This window comes from Neoarius graeffei, chromosome 6 (assembly GCF_027579695.1).
Source record: "Neoarius graeffei isolate fNeoGra1 chromosome 6, fNeoGra1.pri, whole genome shotgun sequence".
In the NCBI taxonomy this organism is placed as follows: domain Eukaryota; kingdom Metazoa; phylum Chordata; class Actinopteri; order Siluriformes; family Ariidae; genus Neoarius; species Neoarius graeffei.
In genome coordinates, this window is record NC_083574.1 from 67426565 (window position 1) to 67435494 (window position 8930).

Genomic DNA, 8930 nt, shown 5'->3' on the forward strand with positions numbered 1-8930 from the left:
TTCCTGCCACCAATGCACGTCAGAGGGAGGGGTTTCACAGTACCACCCACATCACAGGTGCATTGGGCCAGACAGAGGGTGTTTAGGTCCAGGTAAGTATACATAACATAAGAGGTAAGTATATAAACAAAGAGGTAGGCATATAAACATAACAGGTAAGTATTTATAATAACTAACTAAAAATCTTTTTCTTTTACAGGTTGCCAGCAACTCAAAGCAAATTTCTATCAATCTCAAATATGGTTCCAGCACACTGGCCCCTAATTGTCATGGCTACTGCAGGACAATTACTAACATTATTTACCAAAAGGAGCCATATGACACTAAACAGATGCCATGCAAGACACCTTCTCATGTTCCATAACCATAATACATCAGTCCGTATATACAAAGGAAGCCATAAGCTACTAAAGGGAGCCAAAAGTACTAAATGAAATGCAATAGAACTTCTGATGTTCTTACATCACTATACATCAGGTAATACCAAATATCAATCACAACAATGTTTACATTTGTTTTTGTTTTTTTTATATTTTGTTCTTTTTTTTTTTTGTGCGCCAGTAAAGTCCTTCAGGTGAAAAAGGTCAAAAAGGTTCAAAAAAGTTGAAAAGTTGAAGTCCAATGTAAATGTAGTGCAATATGGCAAAGTCCATGTATGTGCAAACAATGAATGTAAATGTGGTGCAGAATTGTGAAGTCCATGAATGCAAGTGTATGGGCTGGTGTGTGTGAGCACACACAGGAATGTTAAAGGACAGCATCATCTCTTCCTGGGCGTCCACCACCTCTGTACTTGCTGCTTCATGACCACCTGCCTTTCTTGAGGGCTGAAGTGTAAGATAGTCAGGATGGCCGTGAGCATCTGCTGACGTCCTTTTGAGTCTTGTAGTGTGAGGAATCTATACATGATGTTTTTGAGGTATTCTAAATTAGCACCGTCTCGACTTTGGTCACGAATCCTCTTGTCCAGCTGTGCCTGCAACTCCTCTATCTCCTCTTTGTGCCTCTCTTCATTAGCAAACAATTTTCCCTGTAGTTGATGCAAGCCTTCCTCCAGCTGATGCTTCTGTTTGCGCGAAGCAGAAAGTTCCACCTCGTTTTGAGCTAGCTGTTCAGCATACAGCAGTAAATTGTTTTTTGGGGGGTTGGATAGCTTCCGAGTGTGAGCAATCATCTCACAATCTTCATGCACAGAGCTGCCATTTTCAAAATCGACATCTCCTCTCTCTGCTACACCATCACTTATAATCTGTCCCTGAATGCTTTCAGCTCGTAGTTTTTCCAGCTCGAGGTCCTTCTCTTCGAGTAATGCCATGGTGCATGCCATCTGCTTGTGCAGCTCTTCCTCAAGATGCAAAAAGTTCTCTCTGTGCTGAGCCTCTATCTTCTCTAGGTCGTGCTTATGAGCCTGATGAAGGGCTGCCAGTGCTTGTTGGTGCTCCTTAATCTGCTGTTTGTGTATCACTTTGGCTTCGTCTGACTGGACACGCAGGTTGATGTACTTTTCAGTTCAACCAGCTGATCCCGAGCTTCCTCGAGCTCCTTGGTCTGAGCAGTGTCTTTGCCATTCTTGTTCTTTAGGACCACCTGTGCTCGCACTTTGTAGCATTCAAACTCCTCCTTTAGCTGCCACAGCTCTTGCTGATAATACTGTACTGAAGCCTTCTCCACATCCTGACCTCCTGCTTCCTCCAGTATTTTCTCAATTTCCAAACTTTGCTCTGGAGATTTCTGTGCAACCAGCTGCAACAGCTTCTTCACCTTCTCCAGCTTGTCCTTCAGTGTGTTCACGTCCAGGTTCATTTCATCAATTCCAAGGTCAGACGAGGTGGTCCTGGTAGTGCAGGCTGCAAGAGCTAGGGCCTTGTTTTCTGCATCCAGCTGGAGGATTTGCTCACATAGCCTCTGACCATTCTGTTGGTCCTTCTGCCTGGCCTTCTCACAGGCACCCAACAGCCCTGACAGCTCAGAAACCCGCTCCTCTAGACTTGCAACTCGCTGTTCCTCTAGCTGTGCCTGCTCCTGCAAGCAGGCTTCTTCCTGAGCAACCTTTTGAATCTCTTGTTGAAGTTGTTGGTTAAAGTGTGCCTTCAGATCAGCAATTTCTTGCTGCAGTTCCACCACCTGCTGCTCAGGCTTGTTTCTTGCAACCTCCAGATCCTGCAGGCTCATTCTCAATGTTTCACACTCCTGAGTAACCTGCTTCAGCCGCTCTTCATAATCTATCACCTGGTCTTTTTCCTGCATGGTTTCTGCAAAGGTTTTCCTGGCATCCTCCAACTTAAGTTCAGCATCCTGCCTAAGGCTCCTCTCCTCTTGCAAGAGTTTTTGGAGTTCACGAAGCATGTGGCCATGGTCATGTTGTTCTTGATCATACTGATGTTGCTGCATAATCACACGTGCTCTGCTCTCTGCAAGCTGTTCCTGTACAACCTGGAGTTCAGACTGGTGCTGCTTACGCTCCTCCTCTATTTTCTCCCAAACCTCCTCAAACTCCTGCTTCATCTTACGCTTATCTGCTTGGAACGAGGCTTCCATGCGAGACTTTTCCTGTGTAACCGTGGCCAAAGAGGTGGTCAACGTAGATAGCTGGGACTTTAGTTGGTTCACTCGGCGATCTGATTCTGCAGTTTGTTCCACCGTTGCAGTGCTGCTAGATATGATGCCATTATCCAGTTCGCTCTTCTCTGACTGCAGAAGCATCGCGTTACCTTCTCCACGACTGACCTGATCTTCATCTGCTGCAGAGCTGCTGCTAGTCACGACACTTTCAACACTGGATTCAGCAGCATCCAGACTGTCTTCACTGTGAAGTGAGCCATGGTCTTCAGCATGCTCGGTGGGTGCTGGGCACTGTGCAGACACAGTCAGCACTTTCAAGCTAGCTTCCAATGCCTCCTTCTCCTTCAGTAAGCTCTTATAGGCCTGAACAACATCTTTGAAGTGGGTCTTACTTCCATTTGCCGCTTTGATCTGAACTGGTACAATGGCCATAGCACAGTTGTTACTGGCCCCTGTTGCTGCATGATTCGCTGACACCTGAGTGCTTTCCACGGGGGTGTTTGAGTTGGTGGGCTTTGCTGAAGGCTGCTGCTGCTGCTTGTGGTCGGCATGGTCAATGTGCAGCAGTGTGGGGTGTCTTCCTTTACATGTTTGGCATTCTAGTCTTTTCTGACAGGTTTTGCTCATGTGACCCCTTCTAAGACAGCCAAAGCAGTGACCGTTGTTTTTCAGATGTTCTGCTTCCACAACATGAGGCTCCAATGCAAACTTGGTGCAGCATCCAGCTTTGTCTTAAGTTCTAGTTGTTTCATTTTTGATTTTAAAGCAGTTTCTTCCATCTTCAGAGCATGCAATGCAGGCAGAGCTTTAGAGCGCGCCTCCAGCGCAGCCTTCTCAGCTGCAGCGACTTTAACAGAAGAGGAGGAGGAAGATGATTTAGTCGAGACCCGGGAAACAATGGAAACACTGTCTTTGTGGTCAACGAGCTCTTGCAGCTTGCACTGTTGCGTTTTCCAAGTGTCCACATCCTTCATAAAATATTCAAAGTTTATCATTCGGGGCTCGTACCACTCCACGTAAACAGTCTCCCTTTCATCTTCGCCGAGAAGATCCTGCACCTTTCCATGTACATCTTTAAAGTAATTTAAGTATGTGTGGCAGCAGGGGCGTGGTCAAGTGCCGGTCTGTGACAGGAGGGCGGAGTCAGGGAAGGTAAGTGGCAGAATCACTACACCTGAGAGCAATTAACCTGTGTTTGTGTGTCTTCCCAGTGACCGCACCCTATATGAGGAGGGAGAGCGAGAGCAGAAGGAGCTCATCCCTGAACCAGACGGTGGTTGTGTGTGTATCTGTGCGAGTGATTATTGTTAGACTGAAAAGTGTGGCAATAAAGTCAAATTATAAACCTGATCTCTTTCCTGCCGTCCTCTGTGCTCCACCCACACATAGGGAGTCCTACAGTGGTGCCAGAACCTGGGACAGTGGAGCACCAACCCAGCAGCCCCATGGAATCCTCCCTGTTCGCCGACCTGGTCCACGCCCTCGCCACGGCTCAGCAAAGCCAGCACCAGGCGCTCATCACACTCCAAAAGGAACAAGAGCGGTGCTTTGAAGCCCTGGTGCTGGCCCAGCAGGAAGATCTCAAGGCATTCTGGCATCTCCTTGCGTCAGCGGGGCCCACCAGCGCTCTGGCCGCGGGCCCGTCTCCCCTCACTGTCACCAAGATGGGCCAGCAGGACGACCCCGAGGCGTTCCTCACGTTGTTTGAACAGGTCGCCGAAGCCTCGGGGTGGCCGATGGAGCAGCGCGCGGTGCGCCTCCTCCCCCTGCTCACGGGAGAGGCACAGCTGGCCGTGCTACAGCTCCCCGCCGACCGCTGGCTGGCCTACGCGGACCTCCACCGGGCCATCCTCCAGCGCGTGGGGCACACACCGGAACAACAGCGCCAGCGCTTCCGCGTGCTGCAATTGGAGAAAGTCGGCCGGCCGTTCGCGTTCAGCCAGCAGCTCCGGGACGCCTGCTGGCGGTGGCTGAGGGCCGACGATCGCGACGCCGAGGGAATCGTCGACCAGGTGGTACTGGAACCGTTCATCGCCCGCTTACCAGCAGGAACCGCAGAGTGGGTCCAGTGCCACCGCCCGGCGTCGCTGGATCAGGCAGTCGAGCTGGCGGAGGATCATCTGGTGGCTGTCCCGGCGGCAGGACAGCAGATGACATCTTCTCTTCTCTCCTCTTCTCTCTCTCTCTCCCCCTCCTCCTGTGTCCCGTCCTCGCCCCATTCCCCCACCGTGGAGGCGGGGGCCGGCACCACCCCAGCCGGCCCGCTGCACCCGCGGTGCCCTCCCGTTTCTCCCTTCTGTGTCTGTCTCTCCCCCACCTCAGGTGAGTGAGCCCCAGATCACCGGTGCAGAGGGAAAGCCCGGGCCAGTTTGCTGGCGCTGCGGGGAACCGGGCCACCTTCAACAGCAGTGCACAGCAATGGAAGTGGGCGCGGTGGTTCGGATCCCCGACACGCCAGAGGCCGCCCTCGATCGGGCCGGAGCGTATTGCATACCGGTGAGTATCCAAGGGGCTACATATCAGGCACTGGTGGATTCTGGTTGTAATCAGACCTCAATTCGCCAAAGCCTGGTTCAAAACGAGGCATTGGGGGGAGCACAAGGGGTGAAGGTTTTGTGTGTGCACGGGGATGTTCACCGCTACCCTTTGGTGTCGGTCCACATTATTTTCAGAGGGGAAAAATTTATAGTGAAGGCGGCGGTTAATCCTCGCCTTACCCACTCTTTAATTTTGGGGACTGATTGGCCGGGATTTCGGGGTTTAATGACACACCTAGTAGAGAGTGGGTCCTGCCAGTTGACAGGGGGAGGTCCAGGTGTCGCTTTGGCGGGAGCAGCTGTCACAGAGCCATCTACGTCATCTCCGCGTCAGAGTGAGGAGCCGCTGGCTCCTCCTCTCTCTATTGGGGAATCCCTCGCGGATTTCCCATTAGAGCAGTCACGAGATGAGACTCTGCGGCATGCGTTTGACCAAGTGAGAGTAATCGATGGTCAAACGCTCCCGCCGAACGCCACCCCGTCCTTCCCCTACTTCACGATTATGAAGGATAGATTATACCGAGTGATGCAGGACACTCAAAGAGCGAGTCACACAGCTTTTGATTCCAAAGAGCCGCCGGGAATTGGTATTCCAGGCGGCTCACTTTAATCCCATGGCTGGACACTTAGGGCAGGATAAAACCCTAGCCCGAATAATGGCCCGATTCTATTGGCCGGGGATTCGCGGCGATGTCCATAGATGGTGTACGGCATGCCGCGAATGCCAGTTAGTAAATCCAGCGGCCATTCCAAAAGCGCCTTTGCGCCCTCTACCGTTAATCGAGACCCCGTTTGAGAGAATTGGGATGGATCTCGTCGGGCCATTAGATCGGTCAGCACGAGGGTACTGCTTTATATTAGTTCTGGTGGACTATACAACGCGATACCCGGAAGCAGTGCCTCTGCGCAATATCTCAGCACGCAGTATTGCAGAGGCACTCTTCCGCGTCATCTCCCGAGTTGGAATCCCGAAAGAGATTCTGACTGATCAAGGCACTACGTTTATGTCACGAACACTGCGCGAACTGTATGGGTTATTGGGGATTAAGCTGACCTGCACCAGCATATATCACCCACAAACGGACGGTTTAGTGGAACGGTTCAACCGCACCCTCAAAAATATTATTAAGAAATTCGTAAGTGAGGACGCACGTAATTGGGATAAATGGCTCGAACCCTTGCTGTTCTCAGTGCGAGAGGTCCCCCAAGCCTCCACGGGGTTCTCCCTGTTTGAATTATTATATAAGCGTAAGCCGCGCGGCATCCTGGACGTGCTGCGGGAAAATTGGGAGGAGGGACCTTCACAAAGTAAGAACGAAATTCAGTACGTTATGGACCTGCGCGCAAAACTCCACACGCTCACCCACCTAACTCAGGAGAATTTGCGGCAGGCCCAGGAACGGCAAGCCCGCCTGTACAACAAGGGTACGCGTCTTAGAGAGTTCACACCGGGAGATAAAGTACTCGTGCTGTTGCCCACGTCGAGCTCCAAATTGATCGCCAAGTGGCAAGGACCCTTTGAGGTCACACGGCGAGTCGGGGACGTCGACTATGAGGTGAGGCGAACAGACAGGGGTGGGGCGCTACAGATTTACCACCTCAATCTGCTTAAACTCTGGAATGAGGAGGTCCCCGTGGCGTTGGTGTCGGTGGTTCCGGAGAAGGCGGAGCTGGGGCCGGAGGTTCAAAAAGGGACATTGGCATCACGTACCTCTCCGGTCCCCTGTGGAGACCACCTCTCCCCAACCCAACTCACGGAGGTCGCCCAGTTGCAGACCGAGTTTTCGGATGTGTTCTCGCCCCTGCCCGGTCGCACTAACCTCATAGAGCACCACATAGAGATGCCCCCGGGGGTGGTAGTGCGTAGCCGCCCTTACAGGCTACCCGAACACAAAAAAAAGGTGGTTCGGGAAGAACTTCAGAACATGCTCGAAATGGGCATCGTCGAGGAGTCCCACAGTGACTGGAGCAGCCCGGTGGTCTTGGTACCCAAGGCCGACGGGTCGGTCCGGTTCTGTGTGGACTATAGAAAAGTCAATGCGGTGTCTAAATTAGACGCGTACCCAATGCCTCGTATTGATGAGTTGCTCGACCGACTCGGCACTGCTCGCTTTTATTCGACACTGGATTTGACGAAGGGATATTGGCAGATCCCCTTGACTCCACTATCCCGAGAAAAAATGGCCTTTTCCACACCGTTTGGTTTACACCAATTTGTCACCCTTCCGTTTGGGCTGTTTGGGGCACCCGCTACGTTTCAGCGGCTGATGGACAGAGTCCTCCGCCCTCACCCCACTTATGCGGCCGCGTATTTAGATGACATCATCATCTATAGTAATGACTGGCAGCGGCACCTCGAACATCTGAGGGCCGTCCTTAGGTTGCTGAGGCGCGCGGGGCTCACAGCCAACCCAAAGAAGTGTGCGATTGGGCGGGTGGAAGTACGGTATCTGGGCTTCCACTTTGGCAACGGGCAGGTGCATCCCCAAATTAATAAGACGGCAGCAATTGCGGCCTGCCCAAGGCCCAAGACCAAAAAGGGGGTGAGACAGTTCCTGGGGCTGGCTGGCTATTATCGTAGGTTTATACCTAATTATTCGGACGTCACCAGCCCGCTGACTGATCTCACTAAAAAGGGGGCACCTGATCCGGTCCAGTGGACGGAGCAATGCCAGCGGGCTTTCTCAGAGGTAAAGGCTGCACTGTGTGGGGGGCCACTTTTACACTCCCCTGACTTTTCTCTCCCTTTTATGTTGCAGACCGATGCGTCGGACAGAGGGCTGGGGGCGGTTTTGTCCCAGGAGGTGGAGGGGGAGGACCGCCCGGTCCTGTATATCAGCAGGAAGCTGTCAGTGCGTGAGGGGCGCTACAGCACAATAGAGAAAGAGTGTTTGGCCATCAAGTGGGCGGTTCTCGCCCTCCGGTACTACCTGCTGGGGCACCCTTTCACCCTCTGTTCGGACCACGCGCCCCTCCAGTGGCTCCACCGCATGAAAGATGCCAACGCGCGGATCACCCGTTGGTATCTGGCGCTCCAACCCTTTAATTTCAAGGTGGTCCACAGGCCGGGGGCGCAGATGGTCGTGGCGGACTTCCTCTCCCGTCAAGGGGGGGGGGAGTCGGCTGCAGGCCGGACGGCCGCCCGGCCTGAGTCGGGCGGTGGGGGTATGTGGCAGCGGGGGCGTGGTCAAGCACCGGTCTGTGACAGGAGGGCGGAGTCAGGGAAGGTAAGTGGCAGAATCACTACACCTGAGAGCAATTAACCTGTGTTTGTGTGTCTTCCCAGTGACCACGCCCTATATGAGGAGGGAGAGCGAGAGCAGAAGGAGCTCATCCCTGAACCAGATGCCAGTTGTGTGTGTGTCTGTGCGAGTGATTATTGTTAGACTGAAAAGTGTGGCAATAAAGCCAAATTATAAACCTGATCTCTGTCCTGCCGTCCTCTGTGCTCCATCCACACATAGGGAGTCCTACAGTATGCTACAAAGTCTTTCATAAGCAGCTCTACTTTTTCCACATCTCCATTTTCGATAAGCAAGGCTTTAGCTATTTTAAGTTCGTTTCTTAAGACAAGGATTTTTTAATATGTTACCTTGTTGACAGTTTCAGCGTGAATCTTCCGCCTTCTTCAAAACAGTCACCAGATGTCGAGTGGTGACGTGCCTTATCAGCTGATGTTATGCTACAGAGGCGTGAACATCCCGCCCAGTTTGGCAGGTAGTTCACGCCTCCTACTGTCAGGTCGCTCCCCCAGGACTGCGCTCCAGGTGTGTGACAGCGCATACGCTCCCTCATCCCGGTTCATCGTCCTCTGCGCCCGCTTGCGTATCT

General features: G+C 52.4%; 1 pseudogene; it reads right to left on the minus strand.

The window, feature by feature from the left end:
- Positions 1–760: 760 nt before the first annotated feature.
- Positions 761–3189, minus strand: LOC132888310 (GRIP and coiled-coil domain-containing protein 1-like; annotated as a pseudogene).
- Between the last annotated feature and the right edge of the window lie 5741 nt (positions 3190–8930).